The sequence below is a fragment of the Prunus persica genome, chromosome G8 (genome assembly GCF_000346465.2).
Source record: "Prunus persica cultivar Lovell chromosome G8, Prunus_persica_NCBIv2, whole genome shotgun sequence".
Lineage (NCBI taxonomy): Eukaryota > Viridiplantae > Streptophyta > Magnoliopsida > Rosales > Rosaceae > Prunus > Prunus persica.
Genome location: NC_034016.1, coordinates 19,245,916 through 19,267,349, shown reverse-complemented (window position 1 = coordinate 19,267,349; position 21,434 = coordinate 19,245,916). Strand labels below are relative to the sequence as shown.

Here is a 21,434-nt window from a genome sequence, read left to right as displayed (position 1 = left end):
AATATATATTTGTTGGTCTCATACTTATTCTCTTGAAATGTTGGCTGTTTGATGTAACACCAACCCATTTCCCATTCATTTTTGTCACAAAAACTTCCAGAGAGAATTTGTAATAAAGCAAATGGTAAAATACCCAAAAATATTTTATTTTCTGTCCCACTTCTAATCATGATTACAAAATCGGAAATGGTCGGATTAATGAGAGAAATTTGAAAAATAAGTGGATTAGTTTAGAATATCGCCATGATCAATTGTTTTTAAGCAAATTAATTATGAAAGCGATCAAATTATGTGGACTGTTGATCAATGTACCTTGACAAGACCAGCTGGCCCAGTCAAGTCCTAAACATCACTATACTATAGTTTAACCATTATCACTAATACAAGTGTTACATTTTATACGTATATATAATAACATTTATATATTTGGTTAATTTACTATGTCTATTTCTTACTTAAGAATCACCATTGTTGCATGCGTCACGGCTTACGTAAGAATCCACTTCTTTTTTTCTGCCCCAGTTCTAGTCTATTTAAACTCTCTCCTAAGGGGAGGTTTAAGGGTTAACACACAATTAGCAGCACTAGTGCACAAACACACACACACACATTCTCTCTAATAAAAAAGAGAAATAGTGGCAATGGCAAATTCAGGTGCAGGGAAGGCGTTGAACCTGAAATTCTCAAATGGGGAAGATGACCAGTGCCACAGAACTGAAGAAATGGTCGACAACAACGACACTAAGCCATGCAGCTCCAGACCAAACACAACTGCTACTGCTACTGCCACTGTAATTCCACCAAGGAGGAGGTCAGTGATGAGGAGGATTTTTTGTTGCTGATTCATGTCACCGCTCTAAGCGGGAATTTATTAAGCTACCGTATATAAAATATAGTGTGTGTGTGTGTGCGTGTGTGCGCCCGCAAGTATTTTATTATGTAATCTGGCTTGTTAATTAATAGATTAATGATCTGCTTATAATATCTACTCTGTAAATTGCTTGATGCTTATAATTCCTACTATGTAAAGACTCAGGGAGATGGAGAAAGAATGTGTAGACTTGTAGGGTAATTTCCTCAAGGAAAAGTTGATTTTTTTCTTTCTTTAATGTGGACAACAAAGTTGTCTATTGAAGTCCATGGACTTTCTTGGCCAATTAGTCCTTTGTGGTCCGCCTTCTTTCCTTTATACTATTCATTTTGCTGCTTCTTCTTAATAGACGCAGCAGTCAAATCAATCAATCTGTTATGATATCATGTTGAATTTTAAAAATACAAGTTAATAGTTTATTACTAGTAATATTGATATTATTTTCAATTTAACCACTTACCAAATTCAATAAGTGTTGAAAGCTTCAGTAATATTAGTAGTGAAATTATTTATTATTTATTATATATTGTATTGTATGTAATCAAGTTTTCGATGTGAAACTTATATTTTTTTATATAAATAATAATAAAATAATAAAACCAGAAATCTACGAGATTTTGGAGACTTTTCGTTCTTTGTTTTTTCCATGTCAAGAAAGAATATATAAGCCATCATCTAAAGATATTCACCTGATATACAAAGAAAAGTCTATTTGATATGGAGATGTCCTTTTGATGGGACAAGGATTTTTCTGGCTGGCATTTAGGGGGATTGGGAAAGTAAGGACACAGAGTCTGAAATTTATCACATTTTTTCCTTCACTGACGAAGTCCGCCTACTTTTGTTGTGCCAACATAACAGCCAAAAACAATGAAAACAATGACACTGACAACGACTCAACCCAAATGAGCCTTCAAGAAAATGTTTGATGTTAAAAGTCTTTGCTGGTACCTTGCTACTTTCATCATCAAATTAATCTTATTGATATGCACGTTCATGGAAGTTGGGGAAAATTGTCCGTACTAGGTAATTAGCTTGTGTGTATATCAACACATTAATCAATTGTTCTAAAAAAAAAGTTTTAATTATTAAGTTGATTGAAGAAGAAAAGGATGTGGAAAACTGTCAATGTATTGATTTAAAAATAAAAAAGGTCTTTATTTATCTATCTTTGCAAAAATATATCGATAATATGTTGGAACGCTTTTTCTAACTATAATAATATCAACATATTATCGATAGTGTACCAACAATAAAGACCCAAAGTCTTTGTATAGAGTTAGGAATGGCAATGGGTCAAATCAAGGAAGGATATATCGTTTCTATTTCTATTCTCGTTAAAGTTTTGTCCCCTATTTTGGCCTACATATTTGTAATATTCAAATTGGTGGCTCCTCATCCCCTCTTTCAGTGGGGAAATGAATTCTCTGCCCCTCCCATCACACATATATCAATAAATTAATTAATTAATTAATGAGAAAAAAGAAGTTAAAAACTAAACATGAAATACAAAAGTTTTGTTTTAGACTTACAATTTTTTTGTTTTTTAATGTGTGATGTAATTCGCTTTATAATATGATACGAGGAATATAAACTTTGGTGAGAGTTGTAGGAGGAGGGATTTAATAATATAATATAATATAATTATTTATTTTCAATCAACGTATCTAGAAAGTAATAAACTAGTACATTACGTAATAAAATAACATTTTAATTTGACAAGTCGAGAAGAATGTAAAACTCTCTCTATTACATGTTAAATTGCAATATAAATTATCAAATTCAAATTTAATGTTTGATATTTCACGAGGAAGATGCTTTATATTTCTAATTAATTAACACAACGGATATGTAGCTAATTTTTTGCACAGAATCTGATTCCTCTTTTCTATATCCCACTTCTTTATTTTCGATTATTTATTATTCTAATTAAAAGTCCAAACCAGCCTCACCTTGCAACTATAATCACTGGCTTCTGTCAAAGCCATCTGTCTTTTTTATGGAACAATCTTCTAGAACGATTCCTATGTTCTACTTGGATATAATTTGTTGCTTGCCGGGGTGATACAAATGACTGATGACAATGTGATGCAGCGTAAGGTGATGGAACCAATGCACATCCCTAAAATTCTTCGAGAACAGAATTGAGATGGAAAATAGATAGGTCCACTGTCTCCCAAGTGGCTAGGAGAGACCTGAAAACCCCGAAACTCTGCTTCTAGTGCCGCCCTAACAAGTAGAGAACTAGAAGAACGAAGCAAACAAACTCTTAACATAGAGAAAGACACTTATGAAAGAGAGATCCGCACTAACTTTATTTGAATACTCAAATCAAACTCACAAATTTGTTCGTTGCAACTCCACATATTACAAGTATTTATAGTTAGAAATGCATGCCCCCGACAATAAATATAATACATGAAGTTTAGAGAACCTTCTGCATTGTGATTATCCAATTAAGTTGGTTTTGGAGATTTTACTTGAAATCCAATCTAATTAATCATCCCCATATGGTTTGAATATTTCAAACTTTATCCGGATTTTCTAAAATGTTCTCCGAGAATCGAATGAGGCCTTACACAAAGTAAAACATGACATGACATGTATTGGGAGGTTTTTTTGGTTTTTTATTTTTCGGTCTGAATAAGAACTTCATTAAACTGAACGCTAAAATAGCGCCAATAAAACACAACAAACAAGAGAGAGGCTAAACTAAGCTCCATACAGAGAGCCGAGACAAATAGCCAAAGTCACAAAAGAGCAAAACTAAAGCAACAATTCTTTATGAAAACCTCCATGGAGGACAAGAGAGGCCATTAGAACTCCCACAAGAGACGGAGGTGGCCTGACATCCCAACTTTCCTATTGCTCCGCTCTGATTCCAATCGATGCAGCCTTGTGCGCTGCGCGGTTCAATTTCCTTGGCACCCAGCTCCAAAGAACAGATCTAAAACAAATAGAGATCTTCTTAAACTCATCCATAAGAGGTTGGATAGCCCAAACACCATTTTTTTTCTCCTCCTCTGACTCCTTCCACCAGAATCTTCAAATTCGTCTCGAGAATAATGTATGTGAAATTATGATGTAACATCCCATATCGACCAACGGAGAGAGGGTGATGTGTCTTATATGTACATGCCCGCTTCCATCTAGCACGAGGCCTTTTGGGAGCTCACTGGCTTTAGAATCATGGGAACTCCGAAGTTAAGCGAGTTGAGGCCAGAGCAATCCCAAAATGGGTGACCTACTGGGAAGTTGCTCGTGAGTTCCCAAAAACAAAACCGTGAGGGCAGGGAGGGGGGCCCAAAGTGGACAATATCGTGCTACGGCGGAGCCGATCCCGGGATATAACAATTTGGTATCAGAGCCACTTTGTCGTATGGTGCGAGTGTGCCGATGAGGACGTCGGGCCTCTAAGAGGGATGGATTGTAACATCCCACATCGACCAACGGAGAGGGGGTGATGTGCCTTATATGTACATGTCCGTTTCCATCTAGCACGAGGCCTTTTGAGAGCTCACTTGTTTTGGAGTCAGGGGAACTCGGAAGTTAAGTGAGTTGGGGCCAGAGCAATCCAAGGATGGGTGACCCATTGGGAAGTTGCTCGTGAGTTCCCAGAAACAAAATTGTGAGGGCAGAAAGGGGGGCCCAAAGAGGACAATATCGTGCTACGGCGGAGCCGATCCCCGGATGTGACATATGATTCATAGAAAATTTGAAAGCGCAAAGGCCAGCAGCTGCCTCTGCAACCAGAGCCAAGTTGCAATGGAATGGAGTTGCTAAACCACCACAAAAAGATCCGGTAGCATTTCTAGCAACTATACCCAACCCTGCCAAATGCGAGTCATTTTTCCAAGCTCCATCAAAATTTATTTTCACATAGTTTGACATTGGAGGCCTCCACCTTGAGAAAGAAAGTTTGGATCAACTGAAGCGTCCCCAAAAGGCACCGGAGATTTGGCCTTAGCATCTAAAAACTCCCTACAGTTTTGCATTGCTCGATCAATTCCGGCCTCTATGAAATAGGGCCCAGTCGGATATTTGTCTTCTTTGAAATGTCATGTATATGCTTGCCTTTTGGATTTTATCTCTTTTTCATGTTTGTCAAGTAGGGGACGAGGGACAAACAAAACAACCATATCTAGCAAATCTTCAAGAGCAAAGAAAGAAATTGGAGGAGCAAAGTGTTGTGAAAAACACTCCAAGACCTTGTTGTTGATGGATTACGCAACTATCACATACAAGTCAAGCAAAGATAAAGCACAGGCGAACCAGAAAAGTAAACACACACACACAGACACATAATAATTTATGAAGGTTCGGCGTTGTGCCTGCGTCCTCTTCGGCGATCCCCTAGAAATTCACTAGTATGAAAAAACCTCTTTGGTTACAATGCAGAACCCCACCCTAACTCTTTTTTTCTCACACCTTTTGCTCAAACCCAATTTAATGCCTTAATTTTCTCACATTATTAAAACCTAGAGTTAAAGTACCTATTTATATGATATAGGACTTTAGTACAATCATACAAGGAATATGAGATTTAAAGAACCCTCAATACTAGGAAGAAATCTATCCTAATTTGCCAAGGATCCGCGCCTCCAGCTCGAGCGTCTGCGTCCACTCAAGACACCTATTTGCTGCTCGAGTGCCAGAGCCCAGTCAACTTGTCTACAGCTCTTTGACTGACTGTTTCCTTTATACCTTTCACCTCTTTTAAGCTAGTCAACTTCAACAAGTTCATACTAACTTGGGCATATTTGCATTAGACCAATGCATAAAAAATCAATTAACCAATGAGAGAGAGAGAGAGAGAGAGAGAGAGAGAGAGAGAGAGAGAGAGAGAGAGAGAGAGAGAGAGAGAGAGAGAGAGAGAGAGGTAACAAAATAAAAAGTCTGTCTAGGATTGAAGTTGTCATGCCCTAGACCCGGGGGTCGGTGGAAACCCCGAGCCCGGTGTTTGAGAAAATAAAAACTAAAATTAAATTAAAAAAAGCCGAAACATGGGTTTAAAATAAAATTTCTCTTATAAAAATAGCTCCAAAATCTTACAACTTTACAAGAAATAAATAAAGCTCTATCATTCTCATCTAATTCAGCCTCAACTGGTTTAGTCCTTGACTTGCCCACTAATTCATCTGAAAAATTAAACAGGGTGAAGGATGAGCAACCACCACTCAGTTGGGACATGAGACCTTGCCACAGTAGATTGATATAACTAAATTAAGTGACATGCAATCACACAGCCAAATATCACATTAATAATAATAATGCATGAATGCTCTTCATCTATTCCCGTTAATTCATATAACTGGACAAGCAGACCTGCACGTCACATACCATGCTTATACCACTTGATCCCGAATGCCCATTTATATAAACTAACACCCATTTCAATCATCCCATAATTCTCCTTTTGTTAGTCGTCTTGTCTACACTATTGATCTCCAAGCCCAAATTACCCAATCGAAAATTATATCGCCGATTTCCTAGTCTACTGTGCACATGGGCTCACCTGAACATGGTCTCTACAATGGTCAAACTCAACTACACAAAAGATCCTTCCTATTACCTTCTTTTCCATAATTTCTTTATCAATCCAAGAATTCCAGCTATCACTCATAACATATGATCATGTCAATATTAATAAAATGATATAATGATAATTAACAACACTTAAACACCCAATATCAATAATAATCAAATAATAATATCATGTATAATATATTACTCACGAAATTTAATTAGATCAATCTTTGTAAAAGGTCACCAAAAAATCCCTATCTCGTTTTGAAAGCTAACTCCAAGTTAAGAAAACACAAGCTCCAACCTCTAACTCCTCCAAGAATATTATTACCACTCTCTCTTTCTTTTTATCTCGACCGCTATTTGTCTCTCGTTTCTCATGCAAACTATGCATGCCTTTCTCTAGATGTAGTAAACCATTTGTAAATGCAAACTCTGTATTTATACTAGAATAAAGGCGGCAACTATCAGTCTATCATTGGTTGACATGTTTGGAGGTTGAGGATAAGTGCTAACATTTGGTATTAGGATAATATTTTAATGAAGTAAAGCCAGCTAGCCACTTGGATAGCAAGGCAACAACCTTATGTGTTTACACGTCCCTTAAGCAACCAAGAAATGGTGCCACCTCCAGCTTATGTTATCTACTTCATGCTTCTTATATACATATTTAATATAATAAAATACATATAATTATTAAAATGGTAAAACAACTATATATATATATATAATCAATTTAAATATATAACTAAATAGGCAGCAAAATATTTATTCTTCATATATTTTTGAAAAATACGGGTCTTCACAGAAGTTTTACCCAATTGGTCACCATAGTTGGTGTTTTGCTTCAATGTTATTCCAGTTTCCCCTTCGAACTTCAATATATATAATGCAGCAGTGTTAACAACATTTACTTTGCGTCACTTGTATAAAAAAAAATTTATATAAGTGATGACAATTATATCGAATTATCGAATCTCGCCCTTGTATTTAATATCGGTATATTTACACGTATTTAAATAAATATTAACTATTAAATTAATCTAATGAATTTTAATAAGTCAGTTAGAATCAATTGGTCAATACTCACCAATTAGTGACTAGGAAACTCAGTTTTATAACATAATTTTCCATGTTCTTTCCCTAGAATTAAAAGCTTAATGCCCCGTTTAATTCCTATAGGATGTAATTAAGTTTTTTGCTGTTAATGAATATGATCATGTATGCACTCTTTTAATCTGGCTTTTGGTTTTGGGGATGAATGGACAATGTACAATTGATTGGTTTAATTTATATATCCAGACAAATTAATCAGACAAATTAATCCAAAAGGGTGTTAATTCTAATTGTGTGTTTGGCTTTTGTCCTGTAATCTTTTTTCTTAAATTTTCCTAGGATAAATCTAAGGGTACTCTTTTGCCGCCAAATAAAAAAGGATATTACTAATTAAGCAACCAAATTAAGGGTACTTTAAAGCGAACTTGGGCCACCATCAAATTGATGATCAATAAGGGCATTTCTACTCTAGCAGTCTAGTCCAAACAAAATGCCCATTAGGTCTCAAAAATTATTTCCAACGCAGCAATCTAGCCCATACAGATGGTAGGCTTCACCAAGCTTGGGTGCCGAAGGCAAGAATAGCTATTGTCTAAGGACGATGACGTCAACGTAAATTTTTTTATAAAAAATTGAAAAAAATTCTGAATAATTCAAAAACATTAAGAAATATTTGTTTTTTTACATATAAATAAAATTAATCTCATATAAATAGTAATTGTCCTTAGTTTGACATGACAATAGGTGAAAAAGCAAAATTAAAAGGATAGGGCAATCACTATTTACGCAAATAGTGTCTGCCCTTACCCTTTACTATAGCACCACGGGTGAAATTGCCAATTCCAATTGAAAATAAAAAATAAAAAATTGAAACCAATGCATGCATGGGGGGGAGATGTTGGGGTCACTTCTTGTTGGAGCTAAAGCAAAGAACTTATTGTGGGTCCAATTCCATTAGACCAATGCATAATAAATCAATTACCCAGAGAGAGAGAGAGAGAGAGAGAGAGAGAGAGAGAGAGAGAGAGAGAGTAACAAAATACAAGTGTTGTATTGCAAAAAGAAAAGTCTTGTCTTGGATTGAAGTTTTACCCAATTGGTCACCATGGTGTTTTGCTTCAATGTATATAATGCAGTTGTATTGAAGTCCTGTATTCGAGTCGCTTGTATCAAAAAAACTTACTGTGGCTTTTGAATTTTGTTGGCAACTTGTAGATTTGATGATTTAGTCAATTGGATTGATGCTAATTTTGATTGGAAAAGAACTCAGGCCAAAGAAAGATAGATACGCATGAATATATAACAAGGTGAAGCTTAATGGGAAGTCTCAAAGCCACACTCACCTTCTTCAACATTATTAGAACAGAATCACTGTTAGATATCTTTTATTAAAGAAAAGCTACAATTAATAATTTATATGCAAACTGCGAAGGGTACCTTTCCATTACATTAACTACGTGAGTATTTTACTTACTTTAAAAAGAAGCCAATCCTTTGTAAATAAAAATTGAATTTGTTATATTCATCATGTATATCGTGAATACAATATTGTGGCAGATAGATTAATTAAATTAGGTTCGTGTCTTGAGTTGGGTCTGTCAACTTTCCATAATTCTCTTGATAGTATTAGATCTTTTCTTAATGAAAATTTATTTAGAGTCTAAAGGCCTCAAATCATTATTTAATTTCTTTGTTGGGCGTTAGCCCTATTTCTTCACCTAAAAAGAAGCCAAGCCAGTCACCATCACTTGCTTTCAATATGTTCAAAGTTCTTAGATGAGACATGGACATTTAATTAGCACGTTTGTTTGTATCAACATCATCATTAATGTTAGAGAGAGGCAGAAAAGGGAAAAAGCCACTTAAAATAATTTAATAATAGGAATTCTTGGTGTGTAAGGAAAGTAAGTCAATATCCACAAGTCACGCCAACATTTTTCATTGTGGAGCCACCTCATTGTGCGCTTTTGTCTCAGTGATTAAATAAAAATAAAACACAATTAAGTGGTAAGCTTAGATTAACATGTTGAAGAAAAAAGCTTAGTGGCATAAAAAGCTAAAGCTCGTGCAACAAACATATGGAAGAGGAAATCTAAAGCTCTCGCTTAGTGGCTTCAAAAAAGCTAAACCAGTCGGTGGTAAATGGATCAGATGATTCCATCTTGCGTTTACATGATTGCTTTAGGGTACACTCATACACTATCCCTGGCTTCGGAAGGCGTCACGTTTTGAATTTTTAATTCCAACCCTAATGAACTTCATGTACGTATCCATGAACAAATTGGGACCTTCTTAAGAAAGAAATGAAAAGTATGTAAAGCATTACTGCTCAAGGCCGAAAGTGTAGTGCTTTAGCTTGGGCAAACCCGAAAAGGCTTTATAACTTTTATTTTATTTATTTTGTTTATTAGTCCCTCATCCCAATCGAGAGTAAGCCGATGATGAACTTTTTACGCGCCATAATGTTATATGTATATGATTAATATCCACTCTTATATTATTATCGTTTCATTTGTTTTCTTTTTAAGTTTCAAAAAATTAGGGCATGTTTGGTATTGACTCAATTTTATAAACTCAAAAACAGATTTTAAGTTTTAAACCACAAAAATCCGTTTGGTAGGCCCATTTTTAAAAACTCAAAAACACCCTCATTATTAAAAACAACAAAAGTGAAGTTTTATAGTTTTTTTTTCTCTCTCCTCCCTCTCTCATCTCATCTCTATCTCTTCCTCCTCCCACTCTCGTCTCTCCTTTTCTTTTGTTAATTTCAATTTGGGACTCTAGGGTTTTTGATTTTTTTGATTTTAATTTTAATTTTTTTAGATCTTAAAAATAGTTTGGAGTTCAATACCAAACAAGTTTTTAGATCTTTTTTTTTTGTTGGATCAAGTTCTTAGATCTTAAAATCACTATTTGAAAACTCATGTTTTAAAAAAGAATCATAATTTTTAAATTTACTTTATTGAGTAGGATACCAAACATGACCTAATAGTCTACTTTCGACTTTATATATTTATAGCAAATAAAATATTGTCACATCGGTTAGGATTCAAAATTGATGTAATTAGTAGGTATCTCTAGCATTTTCCTTGTTATGATAGTCATATTAATTATTATGATTTTCTTTTCCATTTTCATTGAATTTACTATTACTAATCACATTGTTATCATTCTTTCATTCCCTTTAAAAATACAATAAATTAGTGAAAACTAAAGAAGAGACAAAGACATTGTTCAGTCGCACGCTTTAACTTTACGTCAATGGTTGCGTCCCACAATGTAAAATCCCATGCATCCATCAAAAACCCCTTTATTATTCACTCTAAGTCTGACACTAATAAGGTTGAGAAATGACAAACACCAAAACCTACAATATATCATGTGCGGTTTCAGACATAATAACATGATTTCATTGTTAGTTACCAAGTCTTGTGCTGGTCCGTGTCGTTTGATGACTCGATTTAAACTGGATATTTTCAATTAAATTGAATTTATATTATGGCCGATGTTAGATGAACTACTTATAAATACTAAGACTGAACTTGTTAAATTGGACAAAATTTCAACACATCATGTTTTACAATTTTTTTTTTTTCTAAAGGGGTGAAACTCGTAATAACAGACTTGGAACTTTAATTCCAATCCGGTTTATAAATACTCTAGTCTAATCCTCATGCAATTCATCATATTTTTCAACTTTTCTCTGAACTCTTCTCTCTGCTGTTTCTCTCTCTAAATCTCTTCACCATCTTCATCTCTTTGTTATCAAAACAAGGAGAGATGGCATTGAACTTGACCCAAGATATGGAAGATAAGTACGTGGGGGGCAATAAAGAGCCAAATAAGGAGCTGACGCCATCTCAAGAAATCACAGCCCACGAGAACAAGACTGAGAGGGAGGAGGAGCCATGGTTCAAACCAAAACCAGGGAGTGTAATTCCGGCAAAGAGGAGGTTAGTAAAGAGCATGATGCTTGATCAGATACTCCATGTTTGTCCTTCCATGGCTTCTGAATCTGGAGTCTCTGAAACCCAGGACAAGCCCAAAACATCCAACACCAAGAAGAGTAACCACGTTTACCCAAATTAATTAATTAACCTAGCTTCGGCCATGCATCGCTAGGCATGCAAATGTTCTGGATATCTAGGCATGCAAATGTTTTCGTTTATTTAATTTCTTTGTGTGTAGTGATGTGTGATGTAGTTTCTTGGCTTTAATTAATATAATGGTGTGGTTTCTTTCCCTGCTTAATAGTTAATTTTGGCCTACCAAAAACTCAAGGCAATAAAGCATAGCGTTTTGAAGTATTTGTCTTGAAACAAATAAAATAACGAAATCTCAATGCATGGAAGGGAAGGGAGGCGTCGCCACTTGCTTAATTACAATTTCTCCAAAAGATTGATAGTTTTCACTTTCCAGTTTCTAAATTAACTAATTTTAGGTATGTACACGATTACCACCTAAAGTTTCAATTTTTACTATTGAACACTTTAAGTTTGTAAGGTGTAGCAATTTACTTCCTACGCGTAACTCCGTTAAAATTTCCGTTAAATAAAGTGACACATTGAATATGTGATATTTTTTAAAATACACTTTCATCAATTCATTGTATATAGTTTTTTGCCAAATCAATTTATTATAATTAAAAACTTACATTTTTTAAAACTAATATAATTAAAAAGCAAAAAAAAAAAAATCAACCTAATTATCCCACAAGCTCCCATTCCTCCTTCTCCTTCATGACAACCCCCTTCCTAAGCAAAAGGGTATTGGAGGAGAAAGATGTTGGGGGGAGGCGAGAGATAATATGCTTGATTTTTATTTTTTTAATAATTATTTTCAAATTTGTTAAGTTTTTATAATTATAATATGACTTGACTTAACGAAAATCTTAATGAAGTTATACGTAGATGGTAAATTGTTACACTTTATAAAGTTTAGGTGATTAATAATTAAAATTAAAAGTTTATGTGGTAATTGCGCACATGCTTAAAAATTCAGGTAGTATTTATGCAAATTTTCTTAAATTTTTTTTTAAACGAAAAAATATGTTCTAAGATTCCATTTGCATGTGCATCCCAAATACCCTCATTAACAAAGTTGAAGAACAAGGGTCCCAAAATTTATTAACTTGTCATTTTGTCTCCGCTTGTTCCGTTTGCTTTGTTTCTAGATTCAGTGAAGAAAAAAGGCTGAGCAGCAAGATTGGAAACCACCCATCCAAACCGTCCATCACAAAAAAGAAGTTGAACTGCTTACTTTAATGAGTACATATTACTATTATTACTTTGAACTATTCAGAGGGGAGGGGCTTCAGTCCTACATATATATATATCATCATTGTTAATACATGTACTCCAATTAGCAAGATATATAATTACGACCAAAGCCCCGAACACTTGAAGAAAACAATATTACAGTCTTGAGGCACGGATCCAGGATTGAAAAATGAGTCGGAAAAATTTCTCTTCAAATTTCGGCAGTCTTACTTTATTTTATGATATAGTTATTATTAGCTATTAGATGTCGCTAGTGTTTTTAAGCACCCCATCGTGACTATTAATTATGTAGTGAGAATCATGTAAAATTAATCTTCTACAATTACTAGACACCCAAGAGGAGTGAGAGATGGGCTTGGACAATGGCAAATGAAAATAACCCTGTATAATTCAAGCTCTTTTACACGTGGACCTAATTTCTTTGCGTAAAGCACCATATATCCAAATGCGAGTGTTTCTGGAAGCATGTTTGGTTCAATTTGAACATGATTTGTAGGTTTAGCATATGCTATTTTGGGTAGGGTTTAAAAGTAGTCAAAAGGCGTCCAGTTTTTTTTTATACGTCATCCAGTTTTATTTGTGTACCTCAAAGAGTAGCAGAGTATAGAGATTAGAAAAAGAAGAGAATTAAATCCACTTCTTTCTCCTCCGTAAAGTTTATTAAAGATTAAGGAATTGATGCTCTCTCTCTCTCTCTCTCTCTCTCTCTCTCTCTCTCTCTCTCTCTCTCTCTCTCTCTCTCTCTCTCTCTCTCACATGGTTGCATCCATATTTCATTTCATATATGAATTTCCCACGTCCTAAGCGTGCAACTTTTCCTCATAATTTACAGATAAACTTGGTCCCGCCCGCATGCATTTCATATAGACTTGTTCCATCCAGGAGATTATTGATAGATAGATAGTTTTCTTTTCTGTCCCGAACCAAACCCTTCTTTTTGCCACTTCTCTCTCTCTCTCTCTCTCTCTCTCTCTCTCTCTCTCTCTCTCTCATATGGCTGGCAGTGGCATTAACAGAGTTGAAGGAAAAGAAAGGGCCCCAGTTTTCAACTTGTCGTTTTGTCTTTGCTATTGCTTCGATGGCTTTGTTTCTAGATTGATTCAGTGTAGCAAAAAGATTGAAAATCACCGTCCATCACAATAACAAAGAAGAAAGTGTGTGACTTACGTTCTTTAATTATTACATTTACTATTTCTATTCTTTTCTTCAAGAACTAGTTTGATAAAGTGTTTTATATTACTCAATTAATAAATCCCTTACTGTCCACCACATACGAAGATGTGGAGAGTAAATTTTTCCAGCCTTACAATTATGTAAAGTGTCTTTCTGTAATTGTCAGGGAGGTGGAGAAAGAACAGAAATCTTCAAGATTTTGACGACTCATCATTCTTTTCTTTTTTTTCCCTGTCAAGAAAGAATATTCACCTGAAAAATGATGAAAATAATTAACCAGTGGATTTTACTTGATGTAGAGATGACCTTTTGATGGAAGAAGGATTTTTCTATTATGTTATTTTTTAGATCGATGCACTAGATGCTAAGTTATATCAGGTTTGATAAAAGTTTAAATTATGCTGTACCTTGAGACCCAAAACCCAAAATCTTGTGAAATAAGGAAAATTTTGAAGCCAACTGGAGGGTCCTATTTATTTCCTTTTGCATGAACTGTCGCTTAATAGGCTTAGAGTGTTAGTCAAGTCGGGTCTTAGTGATGAGTAGAGACGACTTGACCTAACCCTATATAAGCTTAAGACCATGCTCTCATCAGACACGTTCTCTAACCCTAATCTCATCATAAAGAGATAACTGAAATAGTTTCTGAGAGAGAGCAGAAGTCTTGAGCCATTTGTGTCGTTTGTTAGAGTTGTTGTTGCTGCGATTGAATGAGTTCAGAAATCATTTACTGAAGGAAAATGACGCTAGATATATCTTTTATGTATTTCAGGTTATGTGAAAGATTATAGACACTATAAAAATCTAACATTTTCTTTTTGGCATTTAGGGGGATTAGGAAATTAAGGACAAGAGTTTGAATTTGTCACACTTAGACTTTTTGTCACATTTCTAGCTAGCTACTTAAACATTGTCGGCCACACCAACTGGTTACTGATGAAGTCCGCCGACTTTTGTTGTGCCAAAAACAAAGACAACAACACAACCCAAATGAGCCACACCAATTAGCTAGCTACTTTCATCATCAAATTAATCTTATTGATTAATATGTATATGTACACGCATGACATGTGGAGAAATTTGTTGGTCGTGGCTATTGCCTGTGTATATCAACATGTTATGCAGGAAATTGACAGAGGGTTAGCAGCATATATGATTTTGTGCAGGGTCTAAAAGTGGTCAAAACGCATCCAGTTTGGTCGTTTAGATTTATTCGCTGCAAAGAGTCTAGCAGAGTCTAGAGAGTAGAAAAAATGAAGACATATATCGGAAGAGAAAAAGAAGAGAATTAAATTCACTTTTTTCTCCTCCCTAAAAGTTTATTAAAGACCAAACAATTGATATGTTGTTCATCTCTCTCTCTCTCTCTCTCTCTCTCTCTCTCTCTCTCATGGTTGCATCCAATTCACATATACATATTTCCCACGTCATGGTACCTGACGTTACCTGCTGATTCCATATTAAGAAAAATGCGAAATCATAGTTGTTATGTTAAAAAACATTGTAATGATAAAATAAAAAAATAAATAAAAAATAAAAATTCTCAGTAATTGTCTATTACGACAGAAAAACTTATATGGAACATGGATAGTATTGTTTTGCTATTCTTGTCTAATCACGCTATTTCAAGTGGAAAAGTTATCATATGCGTGATTGGCTAGAATAGCAAAACAGTGATCCCCGTTGCACACAAGTGTTTCAACTGTTATGGACATCCGGTCTTAAAAATTGAATATGTACAAGGCAGAAATAATGATATTGATAACCATTTTTTAACCCAATATTACAAAGTTGTTGCCCCTCTCTCTCCCCGCTCTCTCCGTCTCTTTCTCTCTCCTCCCTCTCTCATCTCATCTCTATCTCTTCCTCCTCCTGTCTCCCATCTCCCGTCTCCCTCTTCCTCTCTCTCTCTCTCTCTCTCTCTCTCTCTCTCCTAATTTTCTTTTGTTAATTTCAATTTGGGAATCTAGGGTTTCTGATTTTTTGATTTTAATTTCAATTTTTTTAGATCTTAAAAATAGTTTAGAGTTCAATACCAAACAAGTTTTTAGATTTTTTTTTTCTGTCGGATTAAGTTTTTACATCTTAAAATCACTATTTGAAAGCTCATGTTTTAAAAAAAAAAATCATAGTTTTTGAATTTACTTTTTTGAGTAGGATACCAAACATGACCTAATAATCTACTTTCAACTTTATATATAGCAAATAAAATATTGTCACAACAGTTAGGATTCAAAATTGATGTAATTAGTAGGTATCTCTAGCATTTTCCTTGTTATGATAGTCATGTTAATTATTTTGATTTTCTTTTCCATTTTCATTGGATTTACTACTCACATTGTTATCTTCTTTCATTCCCTTTAAAAATACAATAAATTGGTGAAAAAGAAAAAAGAGACAAAGAGATTATTCAGCCGCACGCTTTAACTTTACGTCAATGGTTGCGTCTCACAATGTAACATCCCATGCATCATCAAAAACCGCTTTATTATTCACTCTAAGTCTGACACTAATAAGGTTGAGAAATGACAAACACCAAAACCTACAATATATTAAGTGGTGATGAAGCACTCAAAGCATTAAGAACGGTAAAAGATACTTAATATGAAAAATAATATCAAATTAACATAAACTCATAAATAAGGTATTCATGGCTAAACTGCATCTTAGTCCAAGCAAAAGGAAATTAGAACATGATAAATTTATCGAGAATCACGAAGTGGTTGATGGTAGACATGAGAATGAACTCGAAAACTCCCAAAAAGCTCGAAGATGGCCGGCGGCAGTAGGACTTCTCTTCGTAAGAATTGGATATTTTCCGATAGTGAAAAGTATGGATCTCCTCTAGGCATGCAAATGTTTTCGTTTATTTAATTTCTTTGTGTGTAGTGATGTGTGATGTAGTTTCTTGGCTTTAATTAATATAATGGTGTGGTTTCTTTCTCTGCTTAATGGTTAATTTTGGCCTAATAAAGCATAGCGTTTTGAAGTATTTGTCTTGAAACAAAAAAGAAACAACAAGCAATAACGAAATCTCAATGCATGCATGGAAGGGAAGGGAGGCGTCGGCCACTTGCTTAATTACAATTTCTTCAAAAGATTGATAGTTTTCACTTTTCACTTTTCAAATTAATTAATTTTTTGGGAAATTTGCGTAAATGTTATTTAAATTTTTAGGTATGTGTGCGATTATCATATGAACTTTCAATTTTTATCTCAACTTTGCAAAGTGTACCAATTTACCTTCTACGTGTAAACTCCGTTAAAATTTCCATTAAATAAAGTCACACGTTGAATAAGTGCTATTTTGAGTATCATCAATTTTTTTATTTTTTTATTTTGCCAATAATTTTATTATAATTAAAAACTTACATTTTTTAAAACTAACATAATTAAAAAGAAAAAAAAAATTCAACCTAATTATCCCACAAGCTCCCCTTCCCCCTTCTCCTTCATGACAGCCCCCTTCCTAACCAAAAGGCCACAGCCGCTGCTTGTGAGGCTGAGAGAGAAAGTGAGAGACTCACTGGTTGAAAGCTAAAATGGCGGTTCCAGCTCTCAATTAGTCTGCGTAAAGTAATCAAATTGGAGAAAGATATTGATGGTATCGCTCTGTTCCTGTTGTGTTCGCTGCACAGTCCAATTTCTTAAAAGGTTAGCTAGCTGCACTTCCTTGCGTTTCTTCTTCTTCTTCTTCTGTTTGGTATTTATGATCCCTGAACATTGTTGTTTAATGGGTTCGTCGAATTTGCTATTTTATGAATCGTGTTTTTATATTTTTGGTTTTTGGATTTGGATAAAAGGTATTTTTGCAACTGAATAGCATTGTATTGGTGAATATCTGTCGAAAGCATGTTAATTTCTGTTAGATTATGACAATTTTTAACGTTAAATTGTCGAGTGTTCGAAAAATCCGCCTAGGCGGGGCTAGGCGGCTAGGCGGGAGTTAGGCAGCCTGGGCGGGTCAGTTCCTTAAAAATTTTTTTTTTTTTTTCCTCTCTCTCTCTCTCTCTCTCACGACAGACCACCACCAGCAGGCCTCCACCGGCGACGAACATCACCAGGCCGCGATTAATACAAAATAATTATAAATTAAAAAAAAACGCCTAGGCGCCCGACTACCGCCTAGCGATTTTTAACATTGATTGTGGATTTCAATTCAGTGCTTTGGAAGTCCGTTGTTTCAATTCAGTGATTTTTACATCCAATTCACAGTGTTTCTACCTTTCTGCATCACATACTTTTGCTGCTTTCCTGCTCATACAAGAGAGCAAATAGTTTACCGTTGAGTTTTATGTTTACATTTGTGTTGACTGCTGGTTTGAATTGTGTGAAATAGTTGTACAAACAGTTTGGAAGGTTGGGAGAGATGGAATTGAGGCAGGAACCAATCTTGTGCCGGTAAGTTATGTTTAGTCTACACTTTCAAACTTTTATCGATTGTGCAATTTCAATGCAGGCTGTTTTTCTTGCTTTTAGTAGAAATTGAAGATTTTTTGTTGTTCTGTTTGCGTTTTGTGTTTGGGTGCTAGGATTCTGTGCCGAGATCAATTGCAAGGGTTTCTGTGACAGTAGTTGCATTGGCTCTTTCACTCTTTGTACTCAAGTTTTCTTTGTGCTGGTATGTTTCTATTTCTCTCCTCCTGCAAGAACAGTAGATCGATGATGTTATTTTGACTTGCTTTTTCCAAAATGTATATCAAGTATGCTTGTGCTATCATTTGTGTGTTAGTGTTTTAAAATCAACTTCTTTTTCTGCGTTACTAGTTTCTATAAGGAAATGAGATGCAATGTAGACAAGTAACGAAATCTCAATGCCTGGAAGGGAAGGGAGGCGTCGGTCACTTCCTTAATTACAATTTCTTCAAAAGATTGACAGTTTTCACTTTTCACTTTCTAAATTAATTAATTTTTCTTAGAATTTGCGTAAATATCACTTAAATTTTTAGATATGTGTGCGATTACCACTAGAATTTTCAATTTTTACCTCAATTTTACAAAGTGTAGCAATTTACCTCATACGTGTAATTCCGTTAAAATTTCCATTAAATAAAGTCGCATGTTGAACATGTAATATTTTTTTTAAGTGATTTTCATCAATTCATTATTTTATTTTTTGCCAAATCAATTTATTATAATTAAAAACTTACATTTTTTTAAACTAACATAATTAAAAAAAAGAAACAAAATTCAACCTAATTATCCCACAAGCTCCCCTTCCCCCTTCTCCTTCATGACAGCCCCCTTCCTAACCAAAAGGCCACAGCCCACAACAATCCATCCCTCCTATCCCACACTCGCCCTAAAACTCCTCTCTCTCTCTCTCTCTCTCTCTCTCTCTCTCTCTCTCTCTCTCTCTCTTCCCCCCACTGCACAAACAATGAGCCAAGCTCTGCAAATCAATAACAAATTCTGCCATAACTAGGTTTGCGAAGTTTAATTTTACTAGCACAAAGAAAAAAGGAAAAGGACATAATTGCTAAGTTTTAATGTATTAGAGAACTCTTGAGCATATCTCCCACTTTTCGAAAGACTTCACCTTGAATTGCAAAATGATAATGCAGGAGAAAGATGTTGGGGGAGGCGAGAGATAATATGCTTGATTTTTATTTTTTGTTATAATTATTTTCAAATTTGTTAAGTTTCTGTAATTATAATATGACTTGACTTAACGGAAATTTTAATGGAATTATACGTAGATGGTAAATTATTACATTTTATAAAGTTTTGGTGATTAATAATTAAAATTAAAAGTTCATGTGATAATCATACACATACTTAAAGTTCATGTGATAATCGCGCATCCCAAATACCCTCATTAACAAAGTTGAAGAACCAAGGGTCCCAAAATTTCTTAACTTGTCATTTTGTCTCTGCTTGTTTCGTTTGCTTTGTTTCTAGATTCAGTGAAGAAAAAAGGTTGAGCACCAAGATTGGAAACCACTCATCCAAACCGTCCATCACAAAAAAGAAGTTGAACTGCTTACTTTAGTGATTACATATTACTATTATTACTTTGAACTATTCAGAGGGGAGGGGCTTCAAATAATATTTGTGGGCTTAGCATATGTTATCTTGGGTAGGGTTTAAAAGTAGTCAAAGGGCATCCACTTTTTTTTTCTTTTTTTTTTTGATACGTCATCCAGTTTTATTTGCGTACCTCACAGAGTATCAGAGTATAGGGACTAGAAAAAAAGAAGAGAATTAAATCCACTTCTTTTTCCTCCGTAAAGTTTTATTAAAGATTAAGGAATTGATGTGCTATCTCTTTCACATCAGTGCATGGCTGGAGATGGCTTTAACAAAGTTGAAGGGAAAGGGGCCCAGTTTTCACTTGTCGTTTTGTCTTTGCTGTTGCTTCGTTGGCTTTGTTTCTAGATTGATTCAGTGAAGGAAAAAGACTGAAAATCACCGTTCATCACAATAAGAAAGAAAAAAGTGTGTGACTTACGTACTTCAGTTATTAAAAACGATGGAAATAATTAAGCAGGGAATATAAGGACGAGTTTGAAATTTGTCACACCTAGACTTTATGTCACATTTCTACCTAGCTATTTAAACACTGTCGGCCACACCAAGTCTGCCGAAAACAAAGACAACGACACAACTGGTGTAGACGAGCCTTGAAGAAAATGTTTGATAAAGTCTATGATTTGTATTTTCTAGGGTTAGCAACTTAGCAGCATATATGATTTTGTGCAGGGTCTAAAAGTGGTCAAAACGCATCCAGTTTTGTCGTTTAGATTTATTTGCTGCAAAGAGTAGCACAGTCTAGAGAGTAAAAAAAAAAAAATGAAGATATATATGAATCAAATCAATTCCTGCATATATGGGAAGAGAAAAAGAAGAGAATTAAATTCACTTTTTTCTCCTCCCTAAAAGTTTATTAAAGACTAAACAATTGATGTGTTGTTCATCTCTCTCTCTCTCTCTCTCTCTCTCTCTCTCTCTCTCGGTCTCATGGTTGCATCCAATATATTTCCCACGTCATGCTACCTGACGTCACCTGCCGATTTTATATTAAGAAAAATACAAAATCATAGTTGTACTAAACTCAAACTCCCATTGCACAAGTGTTTCTCCTGTTACGAGCATTCAGTCTTTATTTATCGATCTTTACAAAAAATATACCAATAATATATCAGTACGTTTTCATTGAGGCTAATAATGTCGATCATATATCGACATTAAAAATAGAATATGTACAAAGCCAAAACAATGATATTGATAACCATTTTTTAACCTAATATTATAAAGTTGTTGCCCCTTTTTGTCAATGGCTATGGCAAGAAGGAAAAAGATAATCATAACGGGAAGCAGTAACACAGGAATTAAAAATGCAAATGACAAATGTTTGTAATTAATTAACACAAGGGATATGTAGTTAATGGCTTGCACAGAATCTGATTCTTCTCTTTTTGCCAGATATATCCCACTTCTTTGTTCGATTATTTAAACTCTCAAAGAAGGCTCAAATTAGTAATTAACTCCCCACAAACACCAAATTAAACACACCCTCGGGCTCAGCT

At 34.7% G+C, this 21,434-nt stretch overlaps 1 long non-coding RNA gene across 1 annotated transcript; it reads left to right on the top strand.

The window, feature by feature from the left end:
• Positions 17,408-19,332, top strand: LOC109950737. The gene is made up of 3 exons (XR_002273035.1): positions 17,408-17,559; positions 18,245-18,306; positions 18,438-19,332. It is a non-coding gene; the product is annotated as an uncharacterized LOC109950737 (long non-coding RNA).